Genomic DNA, 25378 nt, shown 5'->3' with positions numbered 1-25378 from the left:
AAATAAAATATTGTTGGTTGGTTTCAGAGATGATTAGCAACAAAACTATGCAGTGGCAGAGCAAAAGAAGAAAAGTCTTCTCGGATTTATTAATAAGAATAATATCCCGGATATCAACCTGTATGTGATAAGGATGGCCTTGAAACAGCTTAAGAACAATAAGGCGCCGGGTGAGACGGAATCACGCCGTCAGAGCTTCTGAAGGGGGCGGATCACCGTTCCTTAAAATCCTTCAGAGGATTTTAATTCAGTCTTGCTCGAAGGTACAACGCCAGAAGCACGGAACAAGAGCGTGGTGGTGTTAAGTTGTTCTTCTAGAAGGGTGATAACACCTTATTGAAGAACTACAGGACCATCTCGCTGTTGAGCCATGTTTATAAGCTGTTTTCCATGGTCATTGTAAATCGTCTCGAACACAGGCTCGATGACTTCCAACAACCCGAACAAGCTGGGTTCCAAAAGGTCATAGTACCGTAGACCACATACATGCTGCAGCAGGTCATACAGGAGACCGAAGAGTCTAACTTGCCGCTATGTCTAGCGTTTGTGGACTACGAGAAAGCCTTTGATTCGGTCGAAACATAGGCAGTGCTTGAGACTCTCCAGCGATGCCATATGACTATCTGTATATCGAAGTGTTGATGTATTTGTATAGAAACGCTACTATGTCCGAGTCTAAGTCCGAGGTCAGAGTACAGGAACAGAGTTCCAAGGCGATTCCTTGAAAAAGGCGTAAGACAGGGAGATGTCATATCTCAAAAACTGTTTACTGCCACTTTGAAAAACACCTTCAAGCTTCCGGAATGGAAAGGACTAGGCATCAATGTCAACGGCGAATACATTACGCACCTTCGATTTGCCGACGGTATTGTGGTCACAGCAAAGTCGATGGAAGAACTCAGCACGATGCTTGAAGGCTTCAATCGAGTCTCCCAATGGGTAGGCCTCAAAATGAACATGGACAAGACGAAGCTTATGTCGAATGTCCGTGTGGTGACTGCCCCTTTTATGGTTGAGAGTTCGCGTTCTTGAAGTTGTTGACGCGTATGTATACCTAGTACATACCGTTCAATTAGGTAGGTCCACTTGGAGGAGGAGGTCAATCGTCGAATCCAACTCGGATGGGCAGCGTTTGGGAAAACTCCGCAACGTCTTTTTCGTCCAAAATCCCAAAGAGCCTTAAGACGAAAGTCCAGTATGTTTTGCCAGTGATGACATATGGATCCGAGACGTGGTGCTTCACTATTGGCCTTATAAATCGCTCAAAGTTGCTCAGCGAGCTATGGAGAGAGCTATGCTCGGAGTTTCTTTACGGGATCGAATCAGAAATGAGGAGATACGTAGAAGAACGGGGGTCACATAGCCAAGCGACATAGCCAAGCGAATCAGCTCGTTGAAGTGGCAATAGGCAGGCCATATAGCACGGAGAACAGATGGTCGTTGGGACTGAAAAGTTCTCGAATGGAGACTGCGAATCGACAAACGCAACGTAGGACGTCCACCAACGAGATGGACGGATGACCTGGTTAAAGCTGCGGGTTCACGGTGGATGCAGGCCGCTTCCAACAGAAGCAACTGGAAGCCTATGGGGGAGGCCTATGTCCAACAGTGGACGTCCTACGTCCTACGGATGATAATAATGTTTTAGTCAATTCTATCCCACAGGAACTCTTGACCGGGATGAAAAGTATTCCATGTCCTAGAAGATGATTTTGTTCTTATCTGGAGAATTTTATTTTGATTAGTAACAAGTTTTATCATTATACTCAGCGGCGCAAAATTTTGGCCCACCCTTCTTACAATACATTACCAAATTTTTTGCCGCTCAGTATAATTGTGTTGTGTTTTTGAAGTACTCATTTTTTATTCTAAAATACACTAAAAAGTCTTTAATACGGTAAATATTATAAATCTCGTGATAATAATGTGATTTTATATGCTTAAATAGGTGTTGTATTATGATAAAAGGTAATTAATGAGAATAATTGAAAGTATCGCAAACGTTTATGTGCAATTAAAAACAAAATCTAGACCTTCTCCGACGTCGGAACTTGTGTTCAGACCTTGTTGACAATAATTTTGATGTAAAATTTTGTGCGCAATACATGATGGGTCGTTATTAAAGAGAAATTTATGTTATATTTTGTGCACAAAATCTGATACGACATTATTCATGATAAAATTTACTTTATCACATGGCCTAAAGACAAATAGGTCGTTATTTGTCATACATTCTTGTATTACTTTGTAAGTATTACGAGTTGTGACGTTCTTGCTCATAATAATATTAAAAATATTAAGACTTAACTCAAAGTAGTCACTGTTTTTATTATTTTATTGTTATAAAGATGTGCCATTTCATTATAAGTTTATACTGCAGCTATTCTTGATTAACCAAGGGACTTAATAGCACATAAATAATGTTTTTAAGTTCATTTTAATACAAGATATTCCAAAATTAAATTTGTTTTATTTTTAATTCGCTCTACTGAAAAAAGTTCGATTTTGAGTTGGGCCGTTTTAATTGATAAGCAGCGACATATTATATTTTGTTTTCTGTTTCGCTTACTATTTCTGGTGTACAATAAAAGAGTCTTTGTATTGTATACAGCATTAACTTTACGGTGATCAAATCTGTGTATTTCTGGCCACCTGTTGCGGTCCGAAGAAACCCATACAATTTGTAGCCATTAATACTTTGAGAAATATTTTCTGACCCCAGATGACCTGAGATAAAATGGTACAAGTTAAGAGCGAAGCGATCACATAGGATTTTTTCATTTTCAATAGTTAGCCGGTTGTCTGAAGCAGCGTTTTCATCATAAGTGTTGTGAGGGACGTGTTTTTCACTGACCAATAGAAACGCTTCATTTACACATCCTCGCACAGCACATCTCTGGTGGAAACAGCTGAGCGGAGCGAGGCGAGGTAAATGAAGCATTTCTATTGGTTAATGAAAAATATATTCCTCGCAATACATCCTCGCACATCTCTGGTGGAAACGCTGCTCAAAGCTTTCACTGTTCACTGCCACCGACGCACATATGCGTTTTCGGAACTTCGCCCAGTGCCGTTGTCATAATTGTTCATACATTATGGGTACTTTACACATACCATTGAATTACGCACAGGTGTGTGCAGGTTCCTCACGATGTTTTCCTTCACCGTAAAGACTATTTCGTGGTAAATTTCAAATGTAATTTACCACGAAAAAGTCAGAGGTGCGGGCCGGGGTTTGAAAACACGGACCTCTGCTCGAGAGGCGATAGGTCAAACCACTAGGCCACCACGGCTACTGTATGTTAGATATATCTAAAATCTTAACGCATTCACTGCAACCGACGCATAAATGCGTTTTCGGAACTTCACCCAGTGTTACCGCATCCCTAAGACGACGCAGGCAGGCGGTGGGGCGGAGAGGGGAGCTCTCGATGGCGCGCGCGGCGAGACGTCACTTGCGACAACTGACAGGAGATGAAGCGCATCATACATTAAAAATTTATGTAAAACTAGCAACAAATCTTCAATTAAACAACTTTCTACTGTATCAAAGAGTTATTGTTGTTCCAACAATAAGATGATGGTGACCCCGAAGTGATAGCGAAATTTGGATAAAGATGGCACTATAACCTACGAACCTGCAAGCGCACACGGCACACGAGGCACACGATTGATGAAACTCAAACAAAAGAAGACGAAAAGCGGAGCGTACAAGAGCAAATCGTTAATCAAGGAAGTACCTTATTCCTATCTTATTCCCTTTCGTACCTACTTCAACTTGTGTCGATGGTGTCGGTCAGTTTCTAACAATGCTAGTGACTAGTGTCATCCTCCATTTTGTTTGCACGAAATTAACTTAATTTTACAAGTAAGACAGCTTCAATCCAAAACCATTAATTCCACACAGATAATTAATAATTGTACAGCTTTGACTTCGTTTAAAACCAGATTATTTAAGAATACTTACCTAACTCAAACCTATACTAAAATATTATGCTACAACAGATACCTACAGATTTCGTAACATTCTATCTAACCGTGCATCCGCATAATTCGCATCAATTTAATACATAATGCTTTAATAACTTCATTGCCGAATATTACAGGTTAAAAGATCGAGGGAGAGCAAGTTGGTGAGAACAAAATCAATGAATAACAAATATACGATCTACAACAAGAGGGATTGCTGTGAAATGCAAATTGAAAGTTAAAAAGTAATCTTTAGTGTATGTATACATACATAACTACACTAAGTCGTCTGATACCAGGTTTGTTATGTTGGTTAGTTGGTTGCATTAGGAACAAATTATTCTCTGCTCTAAGAGGTTAGTGGTTTATTGTTTGCTTCACAAAATGACAGAATTAAAAGATTTTATTAAGAATAGAGGCAACATAAGAGCTCGTTTAACAAAATATAATAGTTATTTGTCGCCTTTGCTAGAGCGTGAAGTCGGAAAAATAAGTAAACAAGAGGTGAATGAACTGACTTTGAGGTTAGCAAAATTACAATATATGTTTTCCGAATTTGACGAATTGCAATCAAAAATAGAATCACTTCATGAAGACGAGGAGAATTCGCAAATCGATGAAAGAGAAGTAACCGAAAATCAGTTCTTTACCTCTATTGCCCAAACTCAGCAGTTATTACTAGCTTGTGAAGAATGCAATAATAAAAAAGAAGTTTCAAAATCAAAGCAAAGCTCACTAGAGTGTACTAATATCAAATTGCCTACTATTCGGCTTAACCCCTTTGATGGCAGTCCAAATAAATGGCTTGAGTTCCGAGACACATTTCAATCTCTGGTCCATAAAAATGATTCAATAGATGAAATCAGCAAATTTCATTACTTAAAATCGTGCCTGGAGGGCTCTGCTAGTGCAGTGATAAATTCTATAAATGTTTCTTCGGATAATTATGCCATTGCTTGGAACTTACTCTGTGAACGGTTTGATAACAAGCGGTTACTTGTTAATCATCATCTTCAATGCTTGTTTGCAATAGAACCTCTATCACGAGAAAGCGAGAAAGGCTTACGGAGCCTTATAGATGTAATTACAAAAACTTGCGTTCCCTTAACTTACTTGGAGAGCCAACGGAGTACTGGGATACATTAATTATTTTTATGGTTTCTTCCAAATTAGATATTTCTACTGCAAGGAAATGGGAAGAATACAAAGGCAATTTGAAAAATTCGCCCAAACTGGAGGAGTTTTTTACCTTTCTACGTAATCAATCAGATATACTTGAGGCATTAAATTCCAAAAAATCTTTACCAGACATAAATGAAAAACGTACAAATGTAAGTAAGTCAAAAACATTTATGGTGTCTTCTCCTGATACACAGATACAGTATCCATGCTTGGCTTGCAGACAAGATCATAGATTGTATGATTGCCCACAATTCAAAACAATGTCTGTTGACGAACGCATGGCTAATGTATCCCAATGGAATCTGTGCAGTAATTGCTTGCGTACTGGTCACCGATCCTTTCACTGTCGCCTCGGTGGCTGCAGAATCTGTTACAAAAAACATAACACATTATTGCACAGACAACAACAACATTTCCAACAAGCAGAGGAAAGTCAGGCAAGACCCCATAACTTAAATGTTCCACAAGCACAGCAACACTTACCTGCTACTAGTAGCTTACCGACGTCAACGTTGAGCTTACCTACAACATCACAAATATTACCTACAACCTCGTACCACTTGCCCTCAACTTCAGACCCTGGGTTTAATAATCCATCTGAGATTGACCTCCTGTTGGGGGCTGACATCTTTTGGGATATAATCGGATCCAAACAAGAAAAATTAGGCCCAAATCGACCCATTTTGCGTGAATCGCAGTTGGGCTGGGTAGTAGCTGGTCCTACAGGGGGGAGCTCCGACACGTCCTCTACGGTACACTGTAACTTTAGCCAAGATATTCGCAATCAACTATCCAAATTTTGGGAGCTCGAAGAGTTACCTACGCCCAAGTTCATTAATACGGAGGATGAGATATGCGAAGAGATTTTTTGCAAAACGACATATCGGGACCTAGATGGCAGGTTTTGTGTGCAAATGCCGTTTCGAGAACCAACAGAAACGCTAGGCGATTCGTTTCATATGGCAAAAATGTGTATGTTCAGTAATTTAAAAAGATTAAATAATAAACCGGCAATAAAACAATCCTATTGTGAATTCATCAATGAATACAAGTCTATGGGACACCTCACGGAAATACCTAAGCCAGCGATTGGGTGTTATTTACCTCACCACCCCGTGTTACGCGAACAGAGTGAAACAACTAAATTACGGGTTGTGTTTAATGCGTCCGCAAAAACAAGTTCTGGACGGAGTCTCAATGACATTCAGTATGTTGGGCCTTCGATTCAAGACGATTTAATGTCTATCCTGTTGAGATTCCGTCAGTATCAGTATGCATTAACTGCAGACATTGAAAAAATGTACAGGCAAATCTTAATCGATCCAAGTCAAAGGCATTTACAATTAATTCTCTGGCAACCTGCAGAAGATCAGCCAATCAAAGTTCTGCAACTAAATACTGTGACATATGGCACTGCTTCCGCCCCCTTTTTAAGTACGCGTTGTCTATTACAATTATCAAAGGAATGTTCAGACCCAAAAATTGCATCAATAATAAAACACGACTTTTATATGGACGACCTGCTTTGTGGGGCCGATTCCAAGGAAGAACTTCGTTACATTTGTCACGGTATTACTCAAACTCTTAATTCGGCTTGTTTCCCTCTTCGGAAATATCGCACAAATGCACCTTCGATATTTGAAACCAATTTAAGCTCCAACCGATCAAAGGCGTTTGATGCTAGCTCGAGTGTTTTAGGTCTGAAATGGCAACCGTCATCAGATTTCTTACAATTTGCCGTACAGTTGGGAGATTCATTACCCGCAACCAAACGTAGCATTCTAGCAAACTCTGCTAAAATATTTGACCCCCTTGGTTTATTGAGCGCATGCACTATAATTCCAAAAATTCTATTGCAGAGGTTGTGGTCATCTAAACTTGACTGGGATGATCCTATTCCAAATGATTTGGAAAGGAGATGGCTCGATTTCATCGAGAATTTAAGTCACCTCGAGACTATCGAAATTCCAAGGTGCGTCTTAAGTAAAAACGTGCGATCTATTGAACTTCATTCATTTTCTGATGCATCTCAAGACGCCTATGCAGCTTGCGTCTATTTAAGATCGATTGACGAAAGCGGTGAGGTTTCAACGCGTCTTTTATGTGCTAAGACGAAGGTAGCACCATTAAAACCTACTACGATTCCCAGGCTTGAACTGTTGGGTGCGTTGTTATCTGTTCGTTTGACTGTAAAGGTCGTTAATTCCCTTCGTTGCAAAATAGAGAGGCGGGTTCATTGGACTGATTCCACGATCGTACTGGGTTGGCTTGATACTGAACCACGAAATTTAAAAACATTTGTGTCTAACAGAATAGGAGAGATTTTGGAATCTTCCTTTCTGAAATCTTGGAAACACATTCCAGGGGAGTTAAACCCTGCCGATTTAGCATCAAGGGGTATAGAACCACATCTGTTACGTAATGCCTCCATGTGGTGGCAGGGCCCTTCCTTTCTAAAAAATGATGTTTCATGCTGGCCTAAGAGAAACCAATCTAAACTCGAATTACCTGAAATAAAAGCTTACATACTAAATGATTCTAAGACTACAACTAACATGCAACTAAATTCTACAGCTACGCTTACCATTACCGATTCAAATCCCGGATCCATTGTCCAACCCACTGCCACTAATTTATCAAATACTACGAATGGCTTTGTTGGTTCTGGTGAAAATAAAATAACATTAGTACAATTTGAACGCTATTCTAAGTACAGCACAATTCAACGTGTCTATGCTTATGTTTTAAGGTTTCTTCACAATGTCAGGCACTCTAACAACAGACTCACAGGACAATTAACATTGAGTGAACTCGAATCATCTCAAACCCTCTTGATAAAACAAGCTCAACAAGAAACCTTTTCTGAAGATCTTAAACTATTAAATCAAGGAAAAAACTTACCGTCAAAATCCAATATTCTTTCTCTTACTCCCTTTATAGACGAGAACGGATTGTTGCGCGTAGGTGGTCGTCTACAACAGTCTTCGGAAAGATATACAAAAAAACATCCATTACTGCTAGATTCTAAACATTATTTGACGAAACTTCTGTTTGTTCATGAACATATACGTCTGTTGCATTGTGGACCTCAATTGTTATTGAGCTCTATCAGAGACAGAATTTGGCCCATTAAGAGCAGAATATTGGCAAGAAGCACCGTAAACAATTGTAAAATCTGTAGATTAATGAAAGCTAAAACACTCCAACCAATTATGGGAAACCTTCCAGTTTTGAGAGTTACTCCGAATCTTCCATTTGAAGTCACGGCAACCGATTTTGCAGGGCCGTTTTACATCACAGATCGTAAAGGACGCGGTTGTAAGATCACTAAGGCCTACCTTTGCTTGTTTGTATGCCTCTCTACCAAGGCTTTACACCTTGAAGTTGCTAGTGATCTTTCATCTGAAGTCTTCATTTTATGTCTACGTCGTTTTATATCTCGCAGAGGGAAACCCTCTATCTTATATTGTGACAACGGCTCTAATTTCGTCGGAGCAAGCAATGAAATAGGTAGGTTGTTAGAGCAATGCAAGGACAGCGTTCAGAGTAATGCAACCAACGAAGGTATCAGATTTTTGTTCTCTCCAGCTTACTCTCCAAATTTTAATGGGCTGGCCGAGGCCGGTATAAAATCAGCAAAATTTCATATTACCCGCATTTTAGGTAATACTCATATGACGTTCGAGGAGTTATCGACACTATTTTCGCAAGTTGAAGCGATCCTAAATTCCAGACCTATAACTCCTCTCTCGTCCGACCCCAATGACCTAGATCCCCTTACCCCAGGGCACTTCCTTGTTGGCAGATCACTGACGTCGCTCCCATCACCCACGCTACTGGATGTGAAGCAAAATCGACTGTCACGATATAAGGTCTTGGAGAAGTTCCGCCAACAATTTTGGAATCGCTGGAGCAGGGAATATTTGACGGAGTTACAACAACGCACTAAATGGAGGGTCAATCAAGCTGAGTTGATGGTTGGAGATATGGTGGTCGTCAAGGATCATACGGCGCCTCCATTAAAGTGGCACATGGGCCGTATATCAGAAGTTTATCCCGGAACAGACGGAATAGCGAGAGTGGCTGATGTCAAGACCCACAAAGGAACTATTCGTCGGGCTATTAGCAATCTTTGTCCACTGCTTCCTGATCAGAACCTCGAAATCCAGGATGTTCGAGGGGGGGGAAATTGTTACCGCATCCCTAAGACGACGCAGGCAGGCGGTGGGGCGGAGAGGGGAGCTCTCGATGGCGCGCGCGGCGAGACGTCACTTGCGACAACTGACAGGAGATGAAGCGCATCATACATTAAAAATTTATGTAAAACTAGCAACAAATCTTCAATTAAACAACTTTCTACTGTATCAAAGAGTTCTTATTGTTGTTCCAACACCCAGTGCCGCTGTCATAATTATACATACATCTTGAACGCACATGTGCGTCAGTGGCACCTGTTTAAGTCAGCAATGTCGCTCACGACTCATCGGAGATAATAATAACTGGCTGTTCGCAAAAAACGCAGTAGTTCCTTAAAAGGAACAGCCAATGGAACTACTGCGAATAATCCAAGTGAAATAAAATCGCTTTCTAAATTTAAAACTCCAATAACCCACACTTTGCCCCAAACGCAAAACTTCACGCGGCCAAGTTGTTTTTTCCCCGACAAGAAAAGAAGATTAATGTGAGCGGCGACTTGGTGCAGGTGGAGCGGAGTGGACTAATAGAGGGCCGGTGACGCGGGAACTTGGCTGTCTTTTGCGGGACGGGAAAGTTGCTTTTAACCGACTCGGAAAGAGGCGTTACTTATTGATTGATACTGTATCTACCTGTCATTCGTTTTTCGTTGCACTTTTATTTCCGATGTCATTAAGGTGCGACCAAACCGCTGCTTAAAAAACGGTGACGGCACGGAATCGCAGTGACGCACCGCATTTTTTGCATGCTTTCCACACCGCTGCTTAAAATACGCAAACGGTGCGGAATCGCAGTGACGGGCCGTAAACGACAAGACTTTTGTTCGGTAAACTCGAAGTTCGTGTCGTGCGGTCCCTCTGACACATACTATTTAATACGAGAGCGAGAGGGACGGTACGATACGAACTTCGAGTTTTGAGTTTCGTAGTAGCCCAGCTGACGTTTACAGCACGTCACTGCGATTCCCTCACCGTATTTTAAGCAGCGGTGTGGAGAGCACGCGATAAAAATGATGCCCATACGATGCGTCACTGCGATTACGTGCCGTCACCGTTTTTAAAGCAGCAGTTTGGCCGCACCTTTAACAGATAAGTAAGGTAAGCGCACGAGTGCTCGACACGAATGCCCAATAGACGACACCCTGCTGTCATCTCTATTGCTAATGACCATAGATTAAAGATGCCAACTATTGGGCCAGAGACGAGCGCTCGTACGTTTACAGTACCTCTTTGGTTGGATGCGATATTGGTTTGTTGCGTAAATCGCTAGTTACTGTTTTAACACCTTAATGTGGGGTCATGAAGCTTTTAGATCATCTCGTCATCCATCGGATTACCTTTCTACGAGTATAAACGCTAGTGTAATTAGAAGTGGTGCATTACAAGTACATACCTACGAGTTTTTTTTTCCCCGACAAGGAAAATAAAGCATAATGAAGCAGATTGAGCGCTTTGGGCGTAAAACCACAATACCTCACTAATACCCCAAAATACCTAAAATGTCAAATTGTCTCTTATTAAAATGAACAAAATGCATTACGACTGATTTAAAATGTCATATTCTCTAAATACCTAAAGATTGAAATGCACAATTCATTCATTTGAATGTATTTACTCAAACCGAAAACACCCAAAAGGCAAAATGCCTAATTTTTTTTCACGTGGATTTATGACAAAATTTAATGTTGATTATTGACTTTTAGTTATATATTATATACTTAGTTCCTGTTCAACATAAAAATTTAGGTATTTTAACTTTTGGTTGGTTTAATTTAAGCATATGTTGTTTTGCCATGAAAGTGATTTCGAAGTTAAGGTGAGACTAAGGTATTTTGAAATTCAGCCATATTAAGATTCCGGTGTTATAAGAAAACAAAATTAGGCATTCTGCAATTTAGGTATTTTGAGACCAAGAAGTTTTGAGGTCTGGGAATATTGATAAAAAGGTAAAATGCAATTTAGAAGTTATAAGCCCAAAGCAATCACGGTCAGTTTCATGTATAAAAAAAACTTCAGCCGGGCTGAAAGGGTTAATCGCCGAAGCTACGCGGTTTGCACGGAGCGTGTGGACACCTGTTGAAAAATAGTATGAGCAGTACTAACTGCGCTTATCACGTGCGATGGGTTGTACCTGCACCCGCGCCTGCAGGCGTGCACTCACACAGTGCACTCGCGCCAGGTAGCGAAGGCCCTTACACCTTCCCTGTCCGGGTGCCCCCAATATGGGTCCCATCACCCCTCTCAATCTTTCTAAGGACGTCTTGAAGGCTTTTTTAAATCTCGATTTAAGGCTTAAACTGACAGTTCTTGTATGGATCTGACAGGACTTAAGACCACATAAACCTAGATTAAAAAACTTGCAAGTGGACTTAAAAACGCTAGTGTAATAAGAAGGGGTGCATAAATGCGTACGCAAGCAGACTCAGCAGAGTAAAGTGAAAAGTTCAAGTAACTAAACTTTATAAACTTTTATTTATCAACTAAAAGGTTACACTTGCATTAACATTATTTCTTATACTAACGTACGTCTTACCTAAATATGAAACTAATTTACTCACTTATCCATGCTACACTCAAAAACCTAGTTTAAAGAAGTAAGCTGCTAATTATTCCAGATACTAAACGTGTACCATATATGGCACATGTCAATGCAGTATCCAGCCCTTGTACCACCCATGGAACCCGCCAGTAACAGGCTGTTTTAACCAGCGAGGTCCTCTTGCTCCTTCTCCCTCTGGCGCACGGCGACGGCTGTCTCCACGAGGAGATAGAGACACTTGAATTTGTCACGCTCCCCCTCTCTTTCAGCCGGCACCACCTGAAGTAACGACCCCCCATTTAACCTCTGCCCGAATACGCAAAATAAAGTTGATTACGCAAAATACAAAATTTTTATAGCTTACGGGCTTCAAGATATACACTAATTGTCATATCGAAATTAAAACTCAATTAAATGTCAAATGTATATCGGAACTAACTCTTAACTCAGGTGATGCCGGCATTAAAACACCCATTGTCAAAAAAAAGAAGTATCAGTGTAAAATAATTTATTTATAACAATCTACGACAACTTTTACAAGAGCTTACACTAAACAAGGAATATAACGCTAATCTATATCTAATTCTCTTACCAATAAAGTGTTTTAACACCGACGTCCTTCGATGCTGTATTTGACGTGGGAGTTAGTACAGACATTCATACAAAAACAATTAATCAAGTCCACTTTTGACCGGATTATTAATCTCAATGTCAGCTTTGAAGTCAAGTGGCTTCCTTTTTACCTGTGAACTGCTTAAGTATGGGTACTCCACTTTTAAATTTAATTTGCAATGAAGGTAAAAAAAAAACGTGGCGAGTACCTACTCAAGATAACATAACAAGTAAAACCTAGGTAAGTTATGGTTTGGGATGTGGTTCTCGAAATATAAAGGGTGATTCGGGGGACGTGAGCAGATCCAATCCTATACCATTAGTTATTTATAATGGATCGTTCACAATCACATTTCTGTAAAACCCCACACTTAATTGCAGAATGATCATGGACTTTGTAAATAATTTAATCCTTTTTTTTCCGCATTTAAAAAAAGGAACGTTAATCTCACAAAATATTGGTGCGATATAAGTAGTAGCCTTCAACTGAATCCGGTAGGGCTGATTCTGCTCACGTCTCCTGAATCACCTGTATTAGTACCCTATGTTTATTCTGGAAAACACAACTCTGATCTTGCTTAGGTAGAAAAGTATGGGAAAGTTCCTGCATTCGAAAAAAAGGACCGATGAGAATTTACAATTAATTTTGAAATTAGAGGTAGCGGTAATGACTAGAACCCTAATTTATAAGTACAAGGTTTTGTAAGTAATAGGTTAGTGTACATAGTACACGAACTTTGTGATTGTCGTCATAATTCTTTCTTTAAACATAGCCAAACGTTTCTCAGGCTCTCAGCCAGTCGTTGTGACCCTTCCGTGACCACAATGAGAAATGACCATTTCTTGCAACGACTGATTCTTAAAATGACAGCTTATTGAAATGACCACTCCTTAAACACCATTTTTAGAAACGACCATTTATGTACAAATTGGCTGTTTCTGGTACATTTAGATGCACCAGGCCCGAATTCAGTTATTAATTTACGCTATTGTTTGATCAAATATAGATGACCATCTAAAGAAGTGTTTTTTTATATGATAGGGGAAAACGAGCAAGTGAGTCACCTGATGGAAACCAATTAGTCAATCAAGCTTTGCTTAGTTTGGGACTAGGTCAATTGGTGTCAGGTGTCCCATTGGCCATGTCAAGAAGCGGTCATTTCATGAAACTGTAATTTAAAGAAGCGCTCATCTCAAGAAGTTCTTTTAAATTGTGGCCATATCATCGCGGTCCTAAACAGAAAGGGTCCTGGTATCGTTAGCCTACGACAGCTGTGATCACATGTCAGTGGTGGCAACTTCGAGCTCGACGGCGACCGGCGGCGGCGGACTGACCTGGACGCGGCGCAGCGGGTGCGGCAGCTGCGGCAGATGCGCCAGCTGGGGGTGCCAACCGCCGCCGTCCACGCCCGAAGAGTCCACCACGTCGATCTCTTCGGAGGTCGATACTGTCACCACTGCGCCCGTGCTGTATAAAATTAAATTAAATTGTAATAACTGAAATTGAATTCAATTTACAAATAAATTGAATTAAATTCACAAATTAAATTACAAATCAAATCGAATTAAATTAAATAGGTAGATCAAATTGGATTAAAAACATCGAATAGAATCAAATAACTTATTAAATTACTACTAGGTACGTGTATTAGCGCGAGGCTTCGCATGCGTAAGCCATTCGGTTTAGCAGTTGAATATATGAAAATTTCGTAATTTCTCAAAAAAAAAAAAAAAAAACCGGCCAAGGGCGAGTCGGACTCGCGCACTGAGGGTTCCGTACAAATTATATTTTTATTATATGATGTACCTAAAAATTTACGCTTTTCGCAGTTTTTCCTTATCTGTGCTGACGTTGCTTTGTACCAAATTTCAAGATACCTACAGTAGGTTTTGATTCCCTTGCGAGTGTTGAAAATTTGCAGCATAAACGGCTGTATCTTTTAATTGCGTTGGCTTAGAAGTTTGATTTTTTCATAGCTCCAAGGGACAGTAGAACTGAGTATTTAATATGAATTTCAGCTTGGAAACACCGGTTCCTGAGAAAAAGGGTATTGACAGATAGACAGACAGACAGACGGATTAGTAATCCTATAAGGGTTCAGTTTTTTCCTTTTGACGTACGGAACCCTAAAAACATGAAAATTCCCAACACTGTAACCTGCGCAAAAAGCAACCGCGTTCAAATTATATGCCTCTAATCGTAACGGTTCAAATTTTGGGATTCTAATTCGATCCCGTTAAAATATGGGGATAAAAAGTAGCCTTTGTATTATTCCAGATAACCAGCAATCTACACTTTGCCAAATTTCATCCAAATACGTAGGTACAGCCCTTTTAACGTGAATATGTAATAACGTTGTTAATGTTTTGATTCTGAGTCGGTTGTAACAAAAACAAAACAACAAAAAAAACCCTGAGAGAATTCCTAAAAATTGTACCGTGGTCTTTATTGATCTTGCACTAAAAACAAGTGTGCCAAATTTTATCGAAACCTAGCGATTAAGATTTTTTTTTATTTCATTGTTAAGTCATGTAGTACATATTTGTAAAAGGTATTACATTAGGTATTATTATTAATTAGTGCATGACGCCCTGCAAGGGCATACAATAATCAAAATTATAATCATGAAGTTATTGGTATTAAATCAATTAGCATAATGTCAAAATGTAGAGTCATAATGTTAATGTTAATTGTTAACAAAGTTAAATTTTAAAATGGTATCCCTATTTTGTAAGCCGTGGTGGCCTAGTGGTTTGACCTATCGCCTCTCAAACAGAGGGTCGTGGGTTCAAACCCCGGCTCGCACCTCTGAGTTTTCCGAAATTCATGTGCGGAATTACATTTGAAATTTTCCACGAGCTTCGCGGTGAAGGAAAACATCGTGAGGAAACCTGCACAAACCTGCGAAGCGATTCAATGGTGCGTGCGAAGTTCCCAATCCGCACTGGGCCCGCGTGGGAACTATGGCCCAAGCCCTCTTGTTCAGAGAGGAGGCCTGTGCCCAGCAGTGGGACGTATATAGGCTGGGATGATGATGATGATGATCCCTATTTCGGGAGTAATATCAGGGTACAACTCTTGACACTCACCTCCTAGCGTCATTGTGCAGCCTGTCGTCGGGCCCGCAGCTGATGACAGACTGCCAGACCGAGGGGTCGTACTTGACCTCCTCCTCGCTGATGCTGGAGTATCCCTCTTCGACCAGCTCGTCGCCGTCGCTGCGGTACACGAGCAAACTGTCGCCGTACACGTGGCTGCGGTTGTGCTGTGTGTTCGTCTGAGAATAGTAAAGCATCTCGGATCAGAGAAAAGACTGTTTCACCATTTTCTCGCAGTTTCTATATCGGAAAAAAACAATGAGGCTGATTAAAAGAAACAAAAATAATTTTAATGAGCAAAGAAATTCGATTGTCGAAGTGCAGTTTTCAGCGTGGAGAAGAAACTCAATACGTACAGTCACCAGCACCAATATGTGACACAACAAGCGTGCATAAATATCTGATACGACTCTATTTCTAGGGCAGGAAGGACGTGTCAGATATTTTTGCACGCTCCGCTGTTGCAGATATTAATGCTGGTGACTGTACCAGGGTGGAACCTTCCCATAATTAAATTCGCTATGATTTCTTTGGCAGAGACCCTGGTACGTGATTCAGTTTCCTCGACTGTACATGAAATAATCTATTAAAGACACTCAAGGCTTGCAGCACATCAGCAAGCCTCTGGTGTTGCCACTTGTACGATTAGCCTAGATGGTCTATCAACTTTTAAACGAATGTGGCTAAAGTCTAACTTTCAAGTGGACAGATACATCTTATCGACATTATTGTTTTATGACAAGAAACGATTAACAACTTCAGGTCGTCAGGTCGTCAGGTCAGGTCACATATATTTGGCATCAAGTTATAATCACATCAGGCAATATTTGCTTGCATCCAACCCTATATCATAATACAATGAGGGCTAATTGACAGACGAAACGTTGCTAGATGGCGTTAGTAACGAAGTCCGTTCAAGGTTAAGGTCTGCCATATTTCGCCTGTCAATTAGCTCTCATTAAGGTAGCTGCTTGAAAAAAGCCGTGGTGGCCTAGTGGTTTGACCTATCGCCTCTCAAACAGAGGGTCGTGGGTTCAAACCCCGGCTCGCACCTCTGAGTTTTTCGAAATTCATGTGCGGAATTACATTTGAAATTTACCACGAGCTTTGCGGTGAAGGAAAACATCGTGAGGAAACCTGCACAAACCTGCGAAGCAATTCAATGGTGCGTGTGAAGTTCCCAATCCGCACTGGGCCCGCGTGGGAACTATGGCCCAAGCCCTCTTGTTCTGGGAGGAGGCCTGTGCCCAGCAGTGGGACGTTTATAGGCTGGGTTGAAGGTAGCTGCTTGAAATATAGAAAAATCAACTCACATCAATCCCAATCCCATCCCATACGACAACTCCGGACGTAGACGCGAGCGGCACCCCGCCCATGGTGCCCATGGTCATCGGGCCCATGGCGCTCATGGTCATGGGCCCCATGGCGCCCATGACGCCGGGCGCCATCATGCCCGCGCTCTGCTTGCGGCCGCGCCGCGAGATCGTGTAGTGGAGCGGGTCGTGGCCCTCGCGGCGAATCATCTCGGGGAGAATGCGCCGACGCGCGTTTATGAACCAGTTGCACACCTGAGGGTATACAATAAGATATTAGACCTCTAACCTATTAACGCCCTCTGTACCCGCTTGTGTACAGCTGCTTAAAGGCGGTGTAAGACGATTTGTCTATGGCTTTATTGATTTAATTGCGAATAATGATTGATTCGATGATAGATTGATTCGAACGACCTTGCTTTGCAAAATTTCACGCCTGATGCAGATCAGCCATCCAGCCAGGCAGCAGGAGCCATTGTACCCATCTGAGCACACCTCTTAAAAATGATAAATTTCTCCTCATAAATGTTTAATTTTGTTACTTTTAGTTTAATAAATAACATACACCACTAAAATACTGCCAGTTTTATTTTGGCCGTTAATAGGCTAATGTAATTAATTTTATACATAAAAACATTGAAACATACATATTTACTACCTGTTACCTGCCAAAGCCAACGCTACCCAAATTTCACAGTTGGGTATCATTATTACCTGTTTTAGGATCATAAATAAAACAGCTTCTATAAAATAACGAATATCTGGCCGTCGCGGGCTCTTGGTTCAAAGTATTTTTAACCCCCGACGCAAAAAGAGGGCTGTTATAAGTTTGACCGCTATGTGTGTCTGTATGTCTGTGTGTGTGTCTGTGTGTCTGTCTGTCTGTGGCACCGTAGTTCTTAAACGGGTGGACCGATTTGAATGCGGTTTTTTGATTTGATAGCAGGTTTTTTAGCGATGATTCTTAGACATGCTTTATCAAAATCGGTTCAGCCGTTTTTGAGATATTGAACTTCGAAGTGAAAAGTCGGGGGTTTTCCAACTTTTTGTTGGTAAGGTTATTGAAATATAAGTGGCCGTAATTTTCTATTCACTAGTATAAATAACATTCACACAAAGAAACTTGATTCAAATACTCAATGCCCTGTGCATCTAGCTTCTAGTCTACCAACCGACACCGCCATAACATCTTCCGAATTATACCCAATCAACGTACTCTTACGTTTCCCCCGTACAGCTAGTCACAAAGTAGCTATAACAGGAGATGCTTTAACCTTTTAACCACCAATACGTTTTCATTCGTACGTGCCCGTGTCACCATCTACACCGAAACTATATGACATTTTGTCTTAATTATAAGACTACGGCGATAGTGGCTGGACATTGGGTGTCTTATATATCAGACTACGGCGGTCAAAAGGTGTTAGCTTATCTTTACGCAAAGTAGTGCTGCCATTTTTACGAAAAGAGCACACCACACTTACTGGATGAACATGTTAATATCGATTATGATGCGTTTCTTGACAGTTATGATGTTACAAATGGGTTGTCTAGAAATAATGTGAAACTTAATATTTTAACTTGATTATTTAAGTATAATTGCTAAACTACCTCTACGTTTATATTATTATAGAGTAGGCGGCAGCTCTAAAGCGGGCCGAATGTCTTGTTAATTTTAGATATAACATTACATTACATATTTTAGCAGTAACATTTGGTGTTTCCTATCATTCGATCAGTCAATGAGTATAGTTTACAGGATTATTATTAATAATAAACATATGCATTAGGTACAACCTTAGAGTTTTTTCGTATCAATCGAATCGTATTTATTAATCAAGAGGGGAAGTTTTCACCTCCTGTCATAAATACTTCGTGTCTAAGGTCATCTGAAAGCCGTATAATGCTACATTGCAATATTTCGCTAGCCCCCAGTTTCCTCGGGGACTTTCTAAGAGCTTACATGAAAGACAGGGATACAAAGGCTTGCATTGAAGCTCGATCCGAAGCTTGCACCAATAACTTCGTAAGTTGTATACAACTGGTTTCATAGAGCTTTTCGGTGTAAGAAAATATGTGAGAGCTTTGAATAGAAGAAGTCTGAGTGGAAGTGTCGAGTCAAGCGACCGGATGGCCGAGTGGTTAGAGAACCTGACTACGAAGCTTGAGGGCCCGGGTTAATACGAATGTTTGGTCTCGGGTCTTGGATTTTTATTATGTATTTAAGTATGTATTTATCTATATAAGTATGTTTATCCGTTGCCTAGTATCCATAGTACAAGCTTTGCTTAGTTTGGGACTAGGTCAATTGGTGTCAAGTGTCCCCAAAAAAAAGTCGTTTGCCAAATAAAGTGTTCAAAGTCAAAGTCAAAATATCTTTATTCAATTTAGGCTATAACAAGCACTTATGAATGTCAAAAAAAAATCTACCACCGGTTCGGAAAAACCTCTGCTGAGAAGAATCCGGCAAGAAACTCAACGAGGTATATATATTTTTTGAAAACAGATTTACAATATTATTAAATGATATGTATACATCACAAGTATTTAACACAACTTTATTTTTAACACAGTAGGTTCGCTATTTGAAGGGATCGCTAATGCGGATCGGAATTATTTCCAAATATCCCTGTCCATGATATAATCATTAACTTTATAATACGCCTTTGATATTAAATGTCTTCTTGACAATAGATCTGAATTTTGTATCCGTTTCATTTATAATATTTTTTGGAATTTTATTATAAAAACGTATGCAATTTCCCAGAAAAGACTTTTGGACTTTTGGTTGGTCTTGAGTGAGCATACGAGTTTTTATAAAAAAAAAAATTATACCTACAAAATTTTTGCTGTAATCATACCCTTCCCAAATTTCAGGTCAATCTGATTATCTTGAAACATTTGAAGACACCGTACATACAAAATATACTGAGCGGCAAAAAATCTGGCCCTCAAATGTATGAAGAAATAGGTAATTTTGTTTGTAGATAGTAGGGCCAAATTTTGTGCTGCTGAGTATATAGGTATATTCCAACATTGCACGTTAAATAAAAGCTTGTGTGTTTTAGATCCACTTCAGATCTAAGTCACACAAGCTTTTATTTACTTAATCCTTTTCCAGGTCCCGCTTTAGACATGCCAACAAAATGAACCATTGCATTATATTGTTTACCTAAAAAAAAAACTATTTTTTCTAACATGATGCCACACTGACGTAACTAGAGTCCCTCCTACTGTTACGGAAACTATCGATACTATTGCATGTACTCGTACCTAGTCCTAAACGTGGCAATAGCATTATTAGTTGTTTTAAACGTGACGCTATTGAACTGAAAGTCTTATTTGAATTTTAAAATATAATTTATCCAACACCTGGAGTGTCACTATCCGACTCTGACGAACAATTGAATCTTGCAAATTAATAATAAGTTTGCTTATTTTACCGCTTTTATTTTAACCGATAACCCTCACCTCTAGCCATTGCAGCCTATTGAAACAACATTGTAAAGGCGTTCATTAAAGAAACTAAGTGCCTATGCAATAACTTAACAATTTGTTAGCACACTCACACTACAATCGGCAGTTTTAATGTGATTTAATTTATTCAAGCATTGTAACTCTGTTGGAAACAAAAAAAAATACCGCTTCACAAAGTTACATAATCATTATGTGTCATTTGAATCATGTTGGAACAAAAAAGAGTATAATTAATTAAAAATTAATTTAAAATGGAATAATATTTTGTAATGTCTTCAATTGATTTTGTACCATATTGTAATCGAATATATTATTATGTGTACATTTTATGTGGTCACTATATATACTATGGCTGGTAAAGGGTTATGCTAAAAGTCCACAGATGTTGAGCGCTGGTGATATTGAAAGTACTAGATTTTAATTGAGGCAATAAACTATTACCTGTAGAACAGTCAAGTTCGCTTCTTGGCTCAGGGCCAGCTTCTCCGCGTCACTAGGATATGCATTGTATCGGTGATCGTAGAGCCACCTTGAACAAATGGAAATAAGTTTTAAAAATAACTGTGGCGTTCTGAAGAAAGTTGGAAGGTCAGTGTTCAACAGTATAAGTCTTCCGGCTGATGATAATGAAGAACGTGTTAATAGAGTAGTTGACATTTTTAAATAACCCGTCGGATGCCCCGCGCGCTACAGTGGAGCGTAACAACTACTCGTGATTTGTCAATTATTGTTGCTAGTTTCGATCACCCTTTAACATAGGGTATACTTATCCAAAAATTACCCAAAAAAGGTCATTGGTCGCGCGACGGGTCAACTGAAAAATTATATTTTCATCGCACTTGCTCGTCAATGACGTTATTCCATGGCTATATACTAAAAGACAATGGCCTCAATTGTTCCCGTGGGAATTATGGATTTACGTATAGTTTTCCTCCCCTAGGGAGTTATGACTTTAGTTTTAAAAAGTTAGTAGGTACGTCATTTCAGACTAAAGAGGTTTCAAGTCAGCCAACGTTTTATTTAAATCTATAAAACTTACAGATAATTGTGTAAGGTCTTGATTGTATTAAATAGATTTACAAGACCAAACCAGACCATTTACCTACTAAAACATTGACATTAAGTCGTTTTACAGCCAAGTCATTCCGTCTATACTATGCCTAATATTATAGCAATGAGGGCGTTTTACACACCAAGGCATTTTGCTACCCGGACAAAATATAACTAAGGTGCTCTGCTCGCCAAGGCTAAATGCCAGTAAGGCCAACGGGACCCGACCCGCTCATTCTTGTTCACTAGACGAGAAAATATTGAGCGACCCACCGGCTCATCGGCCCATTAGTGGCAATGGCACAGTATATATATATATAAGCTAAAGCAGTAGGGAAGCTATGAACAAATCGATCGAAACGAACACACTGACACAGACGGGCGCTCTACACGGCCTCTAAGGGGGTCTCGCGGTACTGCAGTAGCGAGTGACGCGTCGAGACGAGCAGTGGCCGCGTTGCGTTGTTTCAATGAGGGCTATCGCGAATGAATTCGCCACTAGAGGCGCTAGTGTAGCGTGAGGTCTCCGAAATGTCAAATCTCATAGTTTTTGGGTGAGCTACGCGGGTTTATTTATAATTAGAATAATTTCGTGAATATTTTGCAATATCTGAAATTAATTATGGCAAATATGCGTTCCGGGACAATTAATGTCTGTGTTTTGAGACAGTTTTGGCTTTCGGAAACCTTTGTCCTCCCTTTTTTCCGAACAAAACGGGGACTAGGCAACACTGTGGCATGCTCGATATTTTTATGGTACGGTTTTAAGGTGTATTAAATATGATTTTAATCTAAACTTTGTTTTCACGCCCGTAATAACAGACTTTGAAAGCCATACTTAAAAACCTCACGCAACAGTGCGCCATCTAGTGAGACAAAAAACGATAGCCCTCATTGCGTGCGCCCCAGACCATCCGCGATATTAAAAACTATGCCTAGGAAATATTGTGCAGTGTATAGCTGATTGAACGCGGATTCTTCAAAACCGGGGTTTTAATTTTTTAAACTCCCCGCTGATGTTGAAAGGTAAGAATGATTTACTATCATACCAAATAAAAACATTTTTCTTTAAAATAAAACGTTTGGTTGTTTTGGTGATAGGTAGGTAGGTTATGCATCGGGAAGCGAGTCTTATTTCACTTGCAAGATTTGAACCGAATATAAAAATATACGTACAATACATACAAATGCAAGATAAATAAAAACTTAAAATAAAAGGCCTAATAAGCTGAGATACCGCGCGAACTAAACTTTTTTTTTCAATTTTACATAAAATAACTGGCCAACCCTAACGCTCCATTGGAGCGTAGGTATTTATCTCAAAAAATATGCCTAGCTTCCATACTGCTTTAGCTTATATATTTATACTGTGGCAATGAGCAGTGGTGGCGGATGCAGGCCGCTTACAACCGAAGCAACTGGACGTCTATCATATGGGGGAGGCCAACAGTGGACGTCCTAGGGCTGATATGATGATAGACTCACCTCTTGAGTATCTTGACAGAGTGCTTGGGCAGGTTGCCGCGGCGCTTGCGCACGGCGCCGATGACGATGCTCTGCGGGGGCGGGGGGGTGGTGGATGAACGCGGGGCGCGGGGGCGGCGGCGGCAGCTCCGTGTCCCAGTCCGGCCCGCTCTCGTTCTCGTCCGTCGACGATGTGGACGGGAAACGGTCTCGCGCTGCGGAAGGGTTAAGTCGATCAAGTTTCAAGTCATCATCATCATGGGTGTTTTTGTGTACACGCCCATAGAAACTGACATGAGCTTCTATGGGCGTGTACATGAAAAACACGGTAGGTATTTCCATGTCTGTATTATCCGGGCCGGGAAAGAGTGTCACCCACCATCATACTAAAGTCGAATCTTTAATCAAACGAAGTTGCCTGACGTTTACTGGGTTGTCAGGTTTTAATGAAACAAAAATAGTGCTGTGACAAAATGGTTTTTTTAAGCTGAATGTTTTAATAATCACGTCAAATTTTTTTTATCTTCTGTCCATATTGCCAGTGTTCAGTCCTTCCATCCCAAAGAAACAGTTTTTTTTAGTCTGATTTATTTCCAAGTTTTATTCATAATGTTTAATTACCATACATTTTTAAATTTTATGATAAATACTTGTAAACAATGCGTCTTTGGATCTGTTCAATGGGGTTTTTCGTACCAAAAGGGTGCTGATACACGATTGACTACTATCACTCATTCGTGATTGAACGAAAACTAACGCCTATTTCAATTAACATGGCAACATTATTTCACAAAGTGACATTAGCATATTTTATGTCAGTTGACTTCGTTTGACTAAAAATACGACTTTATGCACTAATGGGCACAGGCTTCTCAGGATGAGAGGGCTTAGGCCGTAGTTCCCACGCGAGCCCAGTGCCGATTGGGTACTTCACACAGACCATTGAATATGTTCCCAGGTTTGTGCAGGTTTCCTCGCGATGTGTTCCTTCACCGTAAAGCTCTTGGTTAACTTCAAATGAAATTTCGCACATGAATTTCGAGAAAAAGTCATGAGGCACGCGCCCTGATTTGAACCCACGATCCTCTGCTTGAGAGGCCATGGCTCAAACCAATAGATCATTAAGGCTCGTAAAGTTAGAATATCGTAAGTTAAGTAGTTAATAAGAATGCCAAATTTTAACTCAATCGGAATACCTACAAGAAAATCTTACAAAATTTTTAAACCAAAACAAAGTTACGTACAAAGGTTGCAAGTTAAATAAAAGCCTGTGAAAACTCATACCAAATAAAACAAAACGGAATTTTACTATCTTTTGACAAGACACAAAAGTACCTGACAAAGTATTCCAGTCGTTTTAACAATTTTAAGATACCATCCAGTACATAGCACAAAGCTCTAAGAAATTTATTGCCACTATTAATTGCCACTAAAACATTCCTTATTGCCGCTTATCTATATTCCGTTCGATATAATATCGAATACCATCAACAACCCCGATTCATAAGACAAGTATATCAAGTGAAATATGTGTAGGTAAATACTACGTAGAATATGGAAAGCAGAATTAATGGTTTATTAATAATAGCCCTCATTCTGCCTTTTACACCAATCAGGTAAAGATTGATTTCAAAATTGATGGTCGAAATATAAATTGAGCGAGATTATGCTACTAGTTCAACATTGTATTAGGCCGTCTTGCAGGAAAAAATAAATCTAGATTTAGTAGCTAAGCCTGGCTTAAGCTTGACAGTTCCATACATTTTGACACTACTAAACTGAGCTTAACGCTTACTCGAGATTTATGTGTTTCTAGCAAGTAGCCATTGGAGTGGTTGTAGAGCAAGCAGATACGTACTTAAATTTATACCACAGTGTATATCCAAGATATACTCACGCAGTTTGATCTTCATGACTTTGATCACGGACCTGCGCAGCGTGGTGAAGTTTCTTGAAAGTTAACTGAAGCAAAGGTCTTTGACCTAATTTTGTGAATTACACGTCACTTTGCTATTGACATAAGGCACTCAACACTTGACTTTGGAGCTCAAAAGTGAATGACGGTTAAAGGAATATTGGTAAGATATTATTTGAAGAATATTTTCTCATTGGAACCTCAAAGGACGGCGAATTGTTTTGCAATGAGCGAATTTTGTTTTATGACAATCGCGACGGGAGCAGTCGATTGTCATGATGACAAAATTTGAAATTAGAAAAAAAGAATGCGCTATGGTTTCTTAGCGGCCAACACTTTTTAAAATTGACATGCGAACTTTTTCAATCTTGCAACTGGTATTCTGTGTTCGTAATCGTGTTTAAAAAATTGAATTATTCTGAGATTTTGTTTATTACTTTAGTTGAGATTAGTTATATATGTCTGGAATATGTTTTGTGTAATAAAATTATTGTTTGAAATAAAAATGTTCTTCAAAAATCTGTAAAATCGTCACTTTGACTTCTGAGAGCGTATTTTTACAGAT

General features: G+C 39.9%; 1 protein-coding gene and 1 pseudogene across 1 annotated transcript in view; one reads left to right on the top strand and one right to left on the bottom strand.

Annotated features, from left to right (window-relative positions):
• The window catches only part of LOC141432896 (SCP2 sterol-binding domain-containing protein 1-like), a 532736-nt gene that overhangs the window by 184011 nt on the left and 323347 nt on the right, over nt 1-25378 (top strand). The window lies entirely within an intron of this gene.
• LOC141432386 (uncharacterized) lies at nt 11904-25081 on the bottom strand (annotated as a pseudogene).

The sequence above is a fragment of the Choristoneura fumiferana genome, chromosome 11, assembly GCF_025370935.1.
Source record: "Choristoneura fumiferana chromosome 11, NRCan_CFum_1, whole genome shotgun sequence".
Classification (NCBI taxonomy): domain Eukaryota; kingdom Metazoa; phylum Arthropoda; class Insecta; order Lepidoptera; family Tortricidae; genus Choristoneura; species Choristoneura fumiferana.
Note: the sequence above shows the minus strand (reverse complement) of the source record. Positions and strands in the feature narration are given on the sequence as shown.